Consider the following 12,754-nt stretch of genomic DNA (forward strand, 5'->3'; position numbering starts at 1 on the left):
AACAATGATGCACATATTTCTAGGCCATTCTGGATTTTTGAATTAAATCCTATTGTATTTGACCTTGGGCATTTAAATACTATAAATAATTTAAATGTTCAAATAAATGTTGGAAATTGTTAAGGGTCACTGAAATAATTCAGAAAGCACCCATAATTGTTTCTAGGATTTTATAAAATGATTTGATATTTTAAATCAAATCAAAACAAACTACAGAAAATAGAAAACAGAATTAAATAGAAAAAAAGGAGAGAGAAGGCCACCAGGCCACCTACCTAACTTACCTGGCGCCCACTTACCTGGCCCAGCACGGCCCAGCCAATCTCCACTCCCCCCCTGTCGCCTTCCTCCTCTGCCAGGAGGACGGGCACGCGCCCGGCGCGCGCGGCCACGCGCCCCGGCCACCTCCTGCTTCCCGGCCACCTCCTGTTTCCCCGGCCCTCCTAGACGATGCCACGGAGACGCCCCCAACCCCTCGACCCTCTCTCACTCTCCCGTGTCTCTCCCTCCGTCCCTATCCTCCTCTGCTCCCTCTCTCTCGCCCGGACCGAACGGAGCCGTTGCCACCGACGAGCTCCCTCATGGCCACCGCCACCCCCTCTCCTCTCCGACGCGCTCCCGAGCTCCACCGGTCCTCCCGCGTCCTCCTCGTCGTCTCGCGCAACCAGAAGAGCCACTAGATGCCGCTAGCCTCGCCGTTCCCCTCCTCGGCCACCGAGGATCGCCGTCGTCAAATTCGTCGCCGTTCGGCCTTCCCCGAGCCCGCCGTCCACCTCTACAGGATCCACGTGAGCTCCTCCGTCGTTTCCCCCTCTCCCCTGATTCGTTTTCTTCCTCTAACACCAACAACCGTCGGAGCCGAGAGCTCTTCGCCGCCGGCCATGTCGCCGCCGTAGCCACGGTTGCCTAGAGTTGCAACCGAGCACGCAGCTGTGCTCAGTGCACCCCCAGGAGGCCATAGCACCCATCCGCACCCTCTGCTGTGCTTCCTAACGCCGACTCCGAGCTCACTCGAACTCCGGCCGCCGCCTTGGAGCTCGCCGTCGTCAGCCCCGGCCTCCCCACGACCCAGCAACCGCACCGTTCGACGCGCGGGAGCAAGGGCTCTCCAACGAGCCGAAGCACGGCCTCGGCCGTGCCCTGTAGCGTGTTTCCGACGGCCGCCACCGTCTCGGGCCTCGCCGGCGTCGAGACGCCGGCGGGATTGACCCTACTGACCAGGGGTTTGACCTCCCCTGGGTCCATGACAGGTGGACCCCGCCATCAGGTGATTAGCTTAATGCTAATCACCACCTAATCTAACCCCCTGACACTGACATGTGGGCCCTAGTGCCCCTAATCTTTAATTAAACTAAACTAACCCCCCTGTCTAACCTGTGTCACTGACGTGTGGACCCCACACGTCAGGTTTGACCCGAGCCAGCCCAGTTGACTCTGCTGACGTCACAGTGACGTGGTGCTGACGCCATAAATCATTTTCTGGATTTATTATTATTCAGAAAATTCCAGAAAATTGTATAAACTTCTAAAATTCATAGAAATTCAACCGTAACTCCAAATTAAATAAATTATATATGAAAAATTATCAGAAAAATTCAAGGAATCCATTTGTACCATTTTCATGCATGTTAGAACAACTTATAGCTGCTGTTTAGCACAAATAAATTAAAATGGCATTTGAATAATCACATATGGAGTTTGAATTTGAATCTTGTATTCAAACCAACTTCATTTAATCTGTTGCTAGTTGCATTAGCTCAAAACACATTCATATTGCCATGTCATGAGCATGCATCATATTGTGCATTGCATTGATTGTATTTCTTCTTTGTTGCCGGTATCTGTTCCCTCCCGATAGACGATGTTCCGACGTTGTGATCGTTGACACTGATGAAGACTCAATGTTATCTTCAGAAGTGCCAGGCAAGCAAAACCCCCTTGTTCATTCCGATAAAATCCCACTCTCCCGCTCCTGCTCTCTTTTACTGCATTAGGACAACACCGATTCATCTGTTACTTGCTGCGGTAGCCGAACCCCTTTATCCTTTGCATGACCTGTCATTGCCACAGTAAATAGATGAAACCCACTAGCATGAGTAGGAGTTGTTTGAGCCCTGATGTGCCTACTCATTCATGCTTGTTTGTCATGCCTGCTACTGCTTAGAGTTGAGTCAGGTCTGATTCATCGGGGATGAATCAGAGGTGTGTAAACACATCCTACGGCGTGTGAGCTAAGCGTGTGAACACGATTTGGTAAAGGTAGCGGTGAGAGGCCATGTAGGAGTACATGGTGGGTTGTCTCATTGCAGCCGTCCTCAGGAACTGAGTTCTGTGTTTGTGATCCATGATTCAGCTACTACCACGCATTGGGCCCGAAACCAATGGACCCTCTCGGCTTCTTAATCACCCTTGTCCTCTGTCCAGGAGTTGCAAGTAGTTTCTGGTGTTTGTAGTATGCTGGAGGCCGTGCGCAGCGCTGACTGTAGGGGTGGGCTGTGATGCGGTAGGCACGTGGCCAGGTAAACCGGGCGCATGTTTGGTGTCACGGAACCCTGTTCACATCGTTTGGGGCTGTGAGCGAAACTCCGGCCGGATCTCCTCATGGATGGAACCCGAATAGGCGATAAACCTGGACTAGAGACTTGAGTGTTTGGGCAGGCCATGGCCGACACCCACATTGGGCTTCCGCTTGAAGGTTGCCGAGTACATGTCGTGTAAACGGCGGTAAGTGGTGAGAGCGTGTGTGAAGAAGTACACCCCTGCAGGGTTAACATCATCTATTCGAATAGCCGTGTCCGCGGAAAAGGACTTCTGGGTTGCTTATATCAGTTCATAGACAAGTGAAAGTGGATACTCTAAAATAAGCAAGATAAGCGTGAGTGCTATGGATGGCGTTCTCGTAGGGAGACGGGAGCGGATCCATAGTGGTGTATTGATATGGTGAATATGTGGACTCGTGTGCGCCACCTCAAAAGAGTTACTTGCAGTCGTAGTTCAGGATAGCCACCGAGTCAAAGCTGGCTTGCTGCAGTTAGACCCCACCATCCCCTTGTTGAAAATGATGCATATGTAGTTAGTTCTGATGTAAGTCTTGCTGGGTACATTTGTACTCACGTTTGCCTATTTTATGTTTTTGCAGAGAGACCTCAGTCTCGCTAGTAGTTCCGTATGGTCTTCGATGTTTAGCTTGTTACCTCAGCTACGATCTTGTGCCCTCGGCAGGATCTGGTAGATATTCAGGCTTCTCAGCCTTTTTCATTTCTAGATGTCTGTACTCAGACATGTTAAGCTTCCGCATGTGCTTTGACTTGTATGCTCTGATTGTTGGGTCATGAGACCCATGTTTGTAATATCTCGCTCCTCGGAGCCTATTGAATAAATTACTTGAGTCGTAGAGTCATGTTGTGATGCCATGTTGTATTTGCACATATCGAGCATATTGTGTGTATGTTATTGAAATGCTTGGTATGTGTGGGATCTGACTATCTAGTTGTTTATCTTTAGTAGCCTCTCTTACCGAGAAATGTCTCCTAGTGTCTCCACCGAGCCATGGTAGCTTGCTACTGCTCCGGAACACTTAGGCTGGCCGGCATGTGTCCTTCTTCGTTCCTGTGTCTGTCCCTTCAGGGAAATGTCACGCATTGAGTACCGGAGTCCTGTTAGCCCGCTACAGCCCGGTTTACCGGAGTCCTACTAGCCCAGTGCTACAGCCCGGACCCACTTGCTGATGACCGACACGTTCATTGCTGGGTCATGGATGCCTGTCCCTGTAAGTCTGTGCCACTTTGGGTTTACGACTAGTCATGTCAGCCGGGCTCCTTATCATATGGGTGCTAGCGACACTATCATATACGTGTGCCAAAAGGCGCAAACGGTCCCGGGCAAAGGTAAGACGACACCCGTGGGAATACCGTGCGTGAGGCCGCAAAGTGATATGAGGTGTTACATGCTAGACCTATGTGGCATCGAGTCGGGGTCCTGACAGCGTTGGTATCAGAGCTTGACTGCCTGTAGGATTACCAAGCCAAACTGGTCGAAGTTGAGTCTAGAAATTCTTTAGTTATATGAGGGAATTGATTGTGGGATGGAACGTAAGGCTCTTTTTACTCCTTATACCTCATGGCCATCTAATATGAGTCATCATCTTCTCTTCTACAGGGATTAAGAACTAGGCTATCTCTTCTTTCTATTAGGATCACGTGTTACTAATCAGTAGACTTATAAGATTTTTGAATTAAGTCTCAGTTCAGTTCCTACTACTTCTGTATGTTAATTGTTGATCTCGGAACCTTGGTATTGTGCTTCTGAGTGGCTATGCCACGATTTTTGTAGCATGTCTCAAATCTTTTTGAGCAATTATAGCCGTTATGCTGTCCGAGTCTTCCCAGGTTTCTAAATAGTCTGATGCATTCGCAAAATCCTTTCCCTCTGGTTTCGATGTTCCTTTATGCCAGCTCAATCACACTAATTGTTGAGTTAAGGTATTCTATTGCCTTGACATTTATGTTGGAGTTATTATTATGACCCTAGGTGTCTCAGGGGATCATCTAGTGGTCTAGCCATGATTTGTGTCCTAGTGTGAAGATTCTGGCCTTTATTATCGAAAGCATCCTGTGATGCCATTTAGTTAGTAGGTATCCTATTCCTGGGTTCTTAAACCCGATATTCACCCTACTTACATCATGTTGATAGTGTTGCTAGTTCCTTTAGTATATTAGTAACCTTTGCGATAGTCCTCGAGGTCCGTGGTATATCGTTCTTCCAAATACCATGAACCATTATGGCAGAAGTTTGTTGGATCAAAAGATCACAACAGGCCCTCTATGAGTTCTCCATGCTATATTGTGACTCTGCCAGCTCAACCTTTCTGCATGGGTTATCCAGAAGAATTATGTTGAACTTTGTTCGGCATACCAACCCATGTATCCACAACTCAGAAAGTTATATGTTCCTTTGAGTTGTCCCTCTTTAGTTGTCTACTGACCTTCGTCTATCAATTGATAGTCAAGAGTATGCGTGCGTTCGTTTATCGATGCCTATTACTCTTGTGGTCCGTCAAGCCATTCTATCACGGAATGACTAGGAGAAACAAACTCCAGTACCTCTTCCCTATCCAGGATTGGGTCAAAGAAGTTGTGCTCCGCAGATCAAATTGCTATTCCAGCTTTTGTTCTGCTCTACCTTGGAGTATTACATATTTTATATCGAGATTGTTATAGGAATTGCACACCATCCTATGAACTCTTGGTACAGTGATACTTCTTGCCATCATTGTTCATTCCTCGGTTCCTATGTTATTGTAACCGGAATGCCGACAAATGAATCATGGCGTGTGAAATCAATATTGCTAGCAACTCTGTTGCTTGGTAGTTAAATGGACGATAACCTCATTCTTAGTGTATTGATTATTGAATCGTCACCCTAAGACTGATCATGCTATCTAGTTCTTATTTCGGTGCACCCTTCGATTGATGAGTTAGGATCTTGTCAAGTCCTCACTCATTTGATCATATCGTCTTGCCCTCAAAAGCGAGATTGTTCTCGAGCTTAGTAACATACCGGTGGTTCGTGATTTTCCGAATATCTTCTCGGAAGTGTTACCAGGTTGTCCCCTGACTGTTATGTTGAGCTCGTGATCAAGTTGGTTTCTTGTAAACCACCTTCTCTCCAAGAATCGGTGTTAGATATCCCTGAGCTAGTTGGTTAAGCTAGACAACAACTTGGAAAGTTGGAAGATAAAAGCTTGCCTGATTTAGTTCGTTCCAAAGGGATATCCTTGTGTAGTGTGTGTTGAAGAAAGATGATATCTTCATCGATTGGTCCCTGTGATCAGTTAATGGACCTATCATTTTTATCCAACCTTTGATTGGAGTATGGGCTATCATCCAATCAGACCAGAACCAACGATATTCGTAATGTTGTCTTACTCGTGGTTGATCCCTCGAGCATACACCATTATATCTTTTGGGTCTGACCAATGCTATCACTTGTTCACTTAACTATGGAATTCCTTTTAAAAGGAAACCCAGATGAATAGTTGTTGAGCCCATTGACAACATCCTTATCTCCTCCATGATTTTGTTGGACAATAAGTTAGTGTTGGAAACTTTTGAAGCATTTGTTCATGCTAGCTCATGAAGCATATGTTCGGATGTAAGAAGTGACTTCCTCTAGTTCATGTGCATTTGATGCAAGTTGCCGCCGTGGACTCGAGAAAGTCAATGTTGCTTCCTCTGGAATCATCGCAAGTCAGTCATGCACACGTGCGAAGTATTCTGTGGTCTGGAGACTTGCAACCTTCATTCCATATGTGTATCCTAGCACACCAAGCCACTGACTGATTTGTTCAAGGAGAAGGAGTATCTTCATAAGAGCTAATCCGGACTTATGAAAGAACTTCGACATCCTCGCTGATGGTTCCCAACCAGAACTCGGTAGTGTTTTATTGTAAGACTACCATGTGGGCATGCTTGTCTGGGACAACGTGTTCACATGTTTGTAGCAGAACCAGCTCATGTTTTGGAGCTTGCTATCGTAGTTCATTCCCCGAGAATCTCGCAACGTCATCTCGTCGATTCGTGTTGCAAACTTCCATTTTTCTTCCTAGACTCGATGAGTCTGGAATATCCTGACACCAACCAGATCTGAATCTCAGGCAGATATGATGGTTGGAATATTTCCCAAGAATTATAATATTGGTCGCGCGATAACCGGTAAAGTGGATGTCGTGGCCAACACACCCAGCCGGAAGACCTGTTATTATAATATCTTGATTGATGAAGTTGGCCACCTCCCCATAGGGATTTCGTAGGGATTACTCCCTAGTTGCCCCTATGGATTTTTGTGTTCCCGAAGTCCAACCTTTTTACTTGATGTTTTAGATATCAAACCATATATATGAATGGGTTACACTAGCACATCAAGGAGAACATTAGAAGCGGAGTGCTAAATGTCTCTCGGTCGATCATCCAGATTTTATTTCCTTGGCCCCGCCAAGGGTGAAATCTGAGAAGGTGTTATCTTCCTTTGCATCTGCATCCTCCATCACCATTCATCATGGTAGTAAGTTGTGTTACCGGACCCTTGACACGGATGTTGGTAAAACCTTGATGATTATGGAATTGGTCAAGTTCTTGAGAGCACGCACAAGCGCTAGGTATTATCGCCGGCACTAACCGGGATTGCTCCTAGTCTCTTCGGTTATGCTATAACCACTCCAACAGTGAATTCACTCTTTATTGTTGGGTTCTTCCCTAGTTACCAGAATCATTCCCATCATTTGCATTTTGTTCCTAGCTTGCACCGCCAATGTGCCATTCTACCATGGGTCTCTTCCATTTCCGGTGGCAAGCAAATTCATCCATTACGTTGTCTTCAACAAGGTAATCCACATCATCCAAGTCCGAGTATGCCATTCTACCGACCCCCTCCAAACGATCGCTCGAGAATTGCCTCAGGCTGGTTTAAAGAGTTTCAATGATCTTTGAATCAAAGGTAATTCTTTTTGCCACTTAAGGGGATATTTCTACGAGTCACCTTCCCTAAGGTGCATCGTTATGGTATCATGGCAATTCAACTCCTCGCTACGTTGACAACCGATCACCACATTCTTAAGTCTGGAATTGTTGTCTACCTAGTGAACCTTTATCATCTACTTCACTCCATTCCTATGGATGTATGCTTCATCTCTCAGCTCGAGAGATGTTGCTATGTCTCATTCCGTGAGTTAATCCTGAGTTGTTCGACCTTCGAGAAGAACGATTCTTTTAGGGTCTTTCCTTTCCTCTCGTTGTCATGTTAGTTGGAGTTCTCAAGGCAAGACTTCGAGACAATGATGGTGAACGAATCAACGTTCAATTGAAGTGCAACCTGGATCGTGAAGATTGTACTAGTTTGCGTTCCCCCTTCACCTTACCCTACGCTTGAATCTCGGGACGAGATTTTTGTTTAGTGGGGGTGAGTTGTCACAGCCCTAGAATTTGTTTGTCATTAGTTGCATTAAGGCATTCATGCATCATGTTTAAAGTTCATGAAACTTGAACTGGGGATGACAAACCCTAGCACTAAATAAAATGCAATTAGGATCAAAATAAAAATATTTTCAATAAACCCAGAATGCCCTTTAGGAAAGTTCATTATTTTTGTTAAAGGTGAAAACCCCTGCCAACAATGATGCACATATTTCTAGGCCATTCTGGATTTTTGAATTAAATCCTATTGTATTTGACCTTGGGCATTTAAATACTATAAATAATTTAAATGTTCAAATAAATGTTGGAAATTGTTAAGGGTCACTGAAATAATTCAGAAAGCACCCATAATTGTTTCCACGATTTTATAAAATGATTTGATATTTTAAATCAAATCAAAACAAACTACAGAAAATAGAAAACAGAATTAAATAGAGAAAAAGGAGAGAGAAGGCCACCAGGCCACCTACCTAACTTACCTGGCGCCCACTTACCTGGCCCAGCACGGCCCAGCCAATCTCCACTCCCCCGCTGTCGCCTTCCTCCTCTGCCAGGAGGACGGGCACGCGCCCGGCGCGCGCGGCCACGCGCCCCGGCCACCTCCTGCTTCCCGGCCACCTCCTGTTTCCCCGGCCCTCCTAGACGATGCCACGGAGACGCCCCCGACCCCTCGACCCTCTCTCACTCTCCCGTGTCTCTCCCTCCGTCCCTATCCTCCTCTGCTCCCTCTCTCTCGCCCGGACCGAACGGAGCCGCTGCCACCGACGAGCTCCCTCACGGCCACCGCCACCCCCTCTCCTCTCCGACGCGCTCCCGAGATCCGCCGGTCCTCCCTCATCCTCCTCGTCGTCTCGCGCGACCAGAAGAGCCCCTGGATGCCGCTAGCCTCGCCGTTCCCCTCCTCGGCCACCGAGGATCGCCGTCGTCAAATTCGTCGCCGTTCGGCCTTCCACGAGCCCGCCGTCCACCTCTACGGGATCCACGTGAGCTCCTCCGTCGTTTCCCCCTCTCCCCTGACTCGTTTTCTTCCTCTAACACCGACAACCGTCGGAGCCGAGAGCTCTTCGCCGCCGGCCATGTCGCCGCCATAGCGACGGTTGCCTAGAGCTGCAACCGAGCACGCAGCCGTGCTCAGTGCACCCCGAGGAGGCCATAGCACCCATCCGCACCCTCTGTTGTGCTTCCTAACGCCGACTTCGAGCTCACCCGAACTCCGGCCGCCGCCTTGGAGCTCGCCGTCGTCAGCCCCGGCCTCCCCACGACTCAGCAACCGCACCGTTCGACGCGCGGGAGCAAGGGCTCTCCAACGAGCCCAAGCACGGCCTCGGCCGTGCCCTGTAGCGTGTTTCCGACGGCCGCCACCGTCCCGGGCCTCGCCGGCGTCGAGACGCCGGCGGGATTGACCCTACTGACCAGGGGTTTGACCTCCCCTGGGTCCATGACAGGTGGACCCCGCCATCAGGTGATTAGCTTAATGCTAATCACCACCTAATCTAACCCCCTGACACTGACATGTGGGCCCTAGTGCCCCTAATCTTTAATTAAACTAAACTAACCCCCCTGTCTAACCTGTGTCACTGACGTGTAGACCCCACACGTCTGGTTTGACCCGAGCCAGCCCAGTTGACTCTGCTGACGTCACAGTGACGTGGTGCTGACGCCATAAATCATTTTCTGGATTTATTATTATTCAGAAAATTCTAGAAAATTGTATAAACTTCAAAAATTCATAGAAATTCAACCGTAACTCCAAATTAAATAAATTATATATGAAAAATTATCAGAAAAATTCAAGGAATCCATCTGTACCATTTTCATGCATGTTAGAACAACTTATAGCTGCTGTTTAGCACAAATCAATTAAAATGGCATTTGAATAATCACATATGGAGTTTGAATTTGAATCTTGTATTCAAACCAACTTCATTTAATCTGTTGCTAGTTGCATTAGCTCAAAACACATTCATATTGCCATGTCATGAGCATGCATCATATTGTGCATTGCATTGATTGTATTTCTTCTTTGTTGCCGGTATCTGTTCCCTCCCGATAGACGATGTTCCGACGTTGTGATCGTTGACACTGATGAAGACTCAATGTTATCTTCAGAAGTGCCAGGCAAGCAAAACCCCCTTGTTCATTCCGATAAAATCCCACTCTCTCGCTCCCGCTCTCTTTTACTGCATTAGGACAACACCGATTCATCTGTTACTTGCTGCGGTAGCCGAACCCCTTTATCCTTTGCATGACCTGTCATTGCCACAGTAAATAGATGAAACCCACTAGCACGAGTAGGAGTTGTTTGAGCCCTGATGTGCCTACTCATTCATGCTTGTTTGTCATGCCTGCTACTGCTTAGAGTTGAGTCAGGTCTGATTCATCGGGGATGAATCAGAGGTGTGTAAACACGTCCTACGGTGTGTGAGCTAAGCGTGTGAACACGATTTGGTAAAGGTAGCGGTGAGAGGCCATGTAGGAGTACATGGTGGGTTGTCTCATTGCAGCCGTCCTCAGGAACTGAGTTCTGTGTTTGTGATCCATGATTCAGCTACTACCACGCATTGGGCCCGAAACCAATGGACCCTCTCGTCTTCTTAATCACCCTTGTCCTCTGTCCAGGAGTTGCAAGTAGTTTCTGGTGTTTGTAGTATGCTGGAGGCCATGCGCAGAGCTGACCGTAGGGGTGGGCTGTGATGCGGTAGGCACGTGGCCGGGTAAACCGGGCGCCCGTTTGGTGTCACGGAACCCTGTTCACATCGTTTGGGGCTGTGAGCGAAACTCCGGCCGGATCTCCTCATGGATGGAACCCGAATAGGCGATAAACCTGGACTAGAGACTTGAGTGTTTGGGCAGGCCGTGGCCGACACCCACGTTGGGCTTCCGCTTGAAGGTTGCCGAGTACATGTCGTGTAAATGGCGGTAAGTGGTGAGAGTGTGTGTGAAGAAGTACACCCCTACAGGGTTAACATCATCTATTCGAATAGCCGTGTCCACGGAAAAGGACTTCTGGGTTGCTTATATCAGTTCATAGACAAGTGAAAGTGGATACTCTAAAATACGCAAGATAAGCATGAGTGCTATGGATGGCGTTCTCGTAGGGAGACGGGAGCGGATCCATAGTGGTGTATTGATATGGTGAATATGTGGACTCGTGTGCGCCACCTCAAAAGAGTTACTTGCAGTCGTAGTTCAGGATAGCCACCGAGTCAAAGCTGGCTTGCTGCAGTTAAACCCCACCATCCCCTTGTTGAAAATGATGCATATGTAGTTAGTTCTGATGTAAGTCTCGCTGGGTACATTTGTACTCACGTTTGCCTATTTTATGTTTTTGCAGAGAGACCTCAGTCTCGCTAGTAGTTCCGTATGGTCTTCGACATTTAGCTTGTTACCTCAGCTACGATCTTGTGCCCTCAGCAGGATCTGGTAGATATTCAGGCTTCTCAGCCTTTTTCATTTCTAGATGTCTGTACTCAGACATGTTAAGCTTCCGCATGTGCTTTGACTTGTATGCTCTGATTATTGGGTCATGAGACCCATGTTTGTAATATCTCGCTCCTCGGAGCCTATTGAATAAATTACTTGACTCGTAGAGTCATGTTGTGATGCCATGTTGTATTTGCACATATCGAGCATATTGTGTGTATGTTATTGAAATGCTTGGTATGTGTGGGATCTGACTATCTAGTTGTTTATCTTTAGTAGCCTCTCTTACCGGGAAATGTCTCCTAGTGTCTCCACCGAGCCATGGTAGCTTGCTACTGCTCCGGAACACTTAGGCTGGCCGGCATGTGTCCTTCTTCGTTCCTGTGTCTGTCCCTTCGGGGAAATGTCACGCATTGAGTACCGGAGTCCTGCTAGCCCAGTGCTACAGCCCGGACCCACTTGCTGATGACCGACACGTTCGTTGCTGGGTCATGGATGCCTGTCCCTGTAAGTCTGTGCCACTTTGGGTTTACGACTAGTCATGTCAGCTCGGGCTCCTTATCATATGGGTGCTAGCGACACTATCATACACGTGTGCCAAAAGGCGCAAATGGTCCCGGGCAAAGGTAAGATGACACCCGTGGGAATACCGTGCGTGAGGCCGCAAAGTGATATGAGGTGTTACATGCTAGACCTATGTGGCATCGAGTTGGGGTCCTGACATTTGCATGCTTGTGCTAGTCACCACATTGATCACAAAATTACATGGTAAGCACCTCTGTAAAGAAGACATAGCCTAGTTCAAAACACATTTAGGGATCAACCTCATAGGATGCACACATCAATCATGGCAAAAATGACAAAAGAGCTCGTGCTGATAAGATTCTGAAACTAACGATATGAAGCCCTCTTACAACAGCATTTCGGGCATCAAGATGACCTCAAATGCAAATGATGCAATGGAATGAAATGATGTACTCTTCAAGACGAACAATTTGACATATTATACGCACGAAACGGAGCTACGGGTGCGAAGATGTGATGCAATGAACATGCAATGATTTTGACTGCAGAAAAAGACTTAGTGAAATAAAAAAGGGGGGAGAAGTCAACCCTGGCGATCCGATCCGGATCTGGCGCGATTCCCGAGGCGGCATCGATTCTCTTCGGAGTCGGAGGGAGAAGGAGGCGATGGCAGCCGGGGCGATGGAGGTGGCCGGAGGCGAGGAGAGGCCGGATGAGGCGCTCGGCGGCGACGGTGGCCGGAGACAGAGGCGGGGCCGGGCGGAGACGGGGCCCCGCGGGGAGCTAGGACGGCGGCGGTGGAGGTCCCGCGGCGGCGGAGGTGGGACGGTGGCGGC

The sequence above is a fragment of the Triticum aestivum genome, chromosome 6B (genome assembly GCF_018294505.1).
Source record: "Triticum aestivum cultivar Chinese Spring chromosome 6B, IWGSC CS RefSeq v2.1, whole genome shotgun sequence".
NCBI classification, from domain to species: domain Eukaryota; kingdom Viridiplantae; phylum Streptophyta; class Magnoliopsida; order Poales; family Poaceae; genus Triticum; species Triticum aestivum.